The sequence below is a fragment of the Solanum pennellii genome, chromosome 1 (assembly GCF_001406875.1).
Source record: "Solanum pennellii chromosome 1, SPENNV200".
In the NCBI taxonomy this organism is placed as follows: domain Eukaryota; kingdom Viridiplantae; phylum Streptophyta; class Magnoliopsida; order Solanales; family Solanaceae; genus Solanum; species Solanum pennellii.
Window position 1 is genome coordinate 31489371 of NC_028637.1, and position 3968 is coordinate 31493338.

The window sequence follows — 3968 nt, forward strand, 5'->3', positions numbered from 1 at the left end:
CGCAGCCTGTGACGGCCCGTCGCGCCTGCGACGGTCCGTCCTGCTGCTCCGTCACATAGTTCAGAGACTCAATTCCACGAAAGACACCTGCGACGGTCCGTCGTGCCCACGACGGTTCGTCCTGCAGGTCCGTCGCCAAGTTCAGAGAGTCGATTTCAGTACCCAAATTTCAGAAGTCTAAGTGTTCTGGAACGAGACACCTGCGACGGTCCGTCGTGCCCATGACGGTCCGTCGTGGGTTCCGTCGACTCACACAGTTTTCCAGAAATAAAATCTGCTGCTCAAAACGACTAAACAGGTCGTTACACATGTAGAACCTAGTGCATCTCCAGGACCTGCAAAGAGGTCAAGAGGAAGACCATCTGTTGTAGCACTTAATGCATCTCTAGAACCTGCAAAGAGGTCAAGAAGAAGGCCACCTTCTACACCTAGTGCATCTCCAGGACCTAGTGCATCTGTAGCACCTACAAAGGGTGCAAGAGGAAGACCACCTAGCACACCTAGTGCACCTAATGCATATGCAACACATGCAAAGAGTGAAAGAGGAAGACCACTTGCAGCACCTAGTGCGCCTTCTATATGTCCATCGCCTGATAATAGTAACAAAGGAAGAGGAAGGGGTAGGAAAAACACAACCTCATACAAAAGGCAAGCAGTCATTGGAATGGGTGTGTTTCAAGCTGAAGATGGATTCATAGCTCTTAATGTAAGTGTTTTCTATTCATTCGATATACTATTTTTTAATGTTTAACTAGAAATTCAGTCATTATTATTTCATACTTTGAATACATCCCGAGATGTCAAGTTGTAAGATCTTCTCTACTGGTTCAATAAAGGTGACAAAATCTGTTGATGTTACTGGTGATATTGGTTACAAATCAAGTACTGCACACAAGTGGAATTGGAATGGAAAAGCAACAATCACAACAAGAAAACTTCAACAAATGAGAGGGGAATAGAAAAAATCAAGAGGAAGTAGTTCAACTCATCCAATCTAGGAAATAATGATATTGCAGTACTGTTCTAAGTAGGCAAGAAAACATTTCCCATTTTGAATGATGATATACTAGTATTGAACATAAAATTATGTTTTTATTTTGATATTTTATTGGAATTTGACATTGTGTGAGGCCTGTTTTACAATCTATAATGTCTATTAAAGGTCGTTTCTCTTACAAATTGTGTTATGCTTATCCTTATTTGTCGTAGTATAGACAATAATATAGACACTCTTAAAAATGGTGTTATGTCTACTAAAGACGTGTTTTACAATCGAAAAGATTGATGATATTGATAAACAAAATTTCTCATAATATATATGACAATCAACTTCTTTCACTACTAACTACTAACATACGTTATAACGATTCAATTACTTCAATACTTCAATGAACCCTACTTTGAAGTTGTTCATGAACAAGGCTATAACACAAATCAAAATATATAAAATGACCTTCCAATCAAACGTACTCTATTTCAAATTTCTTCGTTTGAGCCTCTTCTCTCCTGTCAAATTATCACTCAGAACTTGTTGCTCATTGATTTGAATCTGTCTCTTCCAAACTTCATCTTCCAACTCTTTGATTTTGTTTACCAATTTTTGGAGGATAAATTGGGATCTTTGATCGATTTCTTCTCTCTCTCTATCGAAAAAAATTACAATCGTTCGACTGAAAAAATTAAAACAATATATTACGTTATTAACATTCACATCAGTTAAACAAAATCAAATAACTCAAGAAAAGTAACATACACCATAGTAAGGGCATGACCAAAATCATCTACGGGGATTCGACTTCGACCAAGAAGTCTGGATATGCAACAAATTTCCATGTTTGCATCTTACTATGGTTTTGAGCGTCGGGTCTGATTCTTCCATGCATAGCTTATTCAATTTCACATTAGACATTACTAACCCTAATAACAAAAAACAATCTGTCAAATTGGGGGGAAAATCAAGCTGAAATTCGACAAAATTGCAAAACCGTAACTTCAATCTTAATAGAAGAAGTTACGAAAACGTTTGATAGTTAAAAAATGATTGATGAAGAACAATGCTGGATGAAGAACAAAGAAAGAGGGAGCATTTGTTCAAGATGAACAAAGAACAATGGTGGATGAATTATAAAGTGAAAAAAAAATGAATGATTAAATAAAGAGTAAAGTTACTGTTGGGAGGATTATTTGGACTCCACATGGACATTTATCACGTTCTTACGCGCCACACGGAGGTGAGTTCACGTATGTGACCACGTCAGCGTCTGAGGGTGAACTAATATATATAAAAAAATGTTGAGGGGGGTTATAGGACCCCCACAAAGTTTAAGTGTGTAGTTGAAAATATGGCCAATGCTTGAGGGGGCATTTGATCCTTTTCTCTCTTTTGAAAAATAACAATATAGATTCACACATCAAGCTATCAACTTAGTTTCCCAGACTCTATTTGTGACACATTGAAATAAAGAATTGCCAAAAAAAAAGAAAGAGGCATTCTTTTCTTTGAAGTTTGTAACTTTGGAAAAAGACATTGTTTTAATAGCAGAGATAGTATTAAAACTACTAAAATTGAAAATACAAAGAATACATCAAGTGCTTTTGCAAAAATAATAACATAGATTCCAACACCAAGCTACAGTCTAAGTTGCTCGGACTCTTCACTTTGATGCCACACCCGTGTCGACACAACATTGGTGTAGGATTCGTGTCCTATTTGTCAACCGATCGTGGGTGTTCTGACAAAAATAGATGGGGTAACTGTGGACAGTTTTAATGAATGTCTGTAATCAATATAAAAGCTAAGGTAAAATTGATAATTTTAATTATTTTTAGGTGAATCCCCGCACCCGTATCCTTACATGGATCCAAATCCCTGAATTTTATCATGAAGGATCCAACATCTTGATCCACACCCGTATCAGACATCCTCACTGAATCTGAGTAACTTAGGCAATAAGTGCTATGAAACATATACCGCATTAACTACAAACAACAACATACCCAGGGAATGTTGCATCTTTCTTTTTATTAGGTCTTGGTCATATATAGAGAATGAGGGATCTTATACACGTATGTGAGTGGTGGCAATTTGTTCCGGAGTTAAGCACACAGGGACTTGAAGCCTAAAATATTTACAGATGTTTCTGAATAGGGAGTCTAGACTTTATCAAATACTGACGGGACGCTTCCTTATGCTAGATTCGCTCAATGTGAAATAAGTGTTGATGTCTGATCTCTCCAATTAGATGAGTAAGTTATAATAACGAATGGGGATGTAATGTGCAAGATATATTTTGATGCTCAAATAAGATAATAATTTACGAGAATGATAATCAGCTAAATAATAAGAATTTACTGGAATGATAATCCACAGAATATTTATGACAATGCAAATGCCTTCTATCCACGTTAATACCACTTTGTCTAAATTCTTTTTGGGGGATCTGATAATATTATTTCTATGGACTTGCGCCATTGTTTCTTGGACATTCTGCAGCTTCTATGAGAAGCTAATAACCTAAAGTTTTCTTCCTTGATAGTTATTAGCGTATTTTGACTATTGTCCACCATGCTGCTAATATTTGGTATAACGTTAGTTTCTGGGTTCTGAATTATGTCGCGTTGTTTATGTTTGATTAATTCATCAATGTTTAGTTTTCCGAAATTGTCTCTTAGTTTTTCAAGAAGTCTCTTTCGAATTTTGTAGTACATGTATCTAGTAAATTGTGATACATGTATTTAGTTATTTGTGTAAGACTTTTGTTTTATATTTTGAGTACTATAAATATTTATGTAGTTGATGATTATAATCATCTCAACTTGCCTTAAGTAACCTATAATAAACTTGAACATTCTGTAAAGATAGTATTTTCCTTCCATATTTCCTACAAATTGGTATAAAGAGCAGGTTTTTGTTTTTAATCTGGGATTAGGTGAAGAAGAAAAATTTGGCATCCAAAACAAAAGAAGGT

General features: G+C 35.9%; 1 pseudogene; it reads left to right on the forward strand.

Annotated features, from left to right (window-relative positions):
- LOC107019629 overlaps positions 1 to 959 on the forward strand; it is a 3054-nt pseudogene extending 2095 nt beyond the window's left edge.
- Positions 960 to 3968: the final 3009 nt, after the last annotated feature.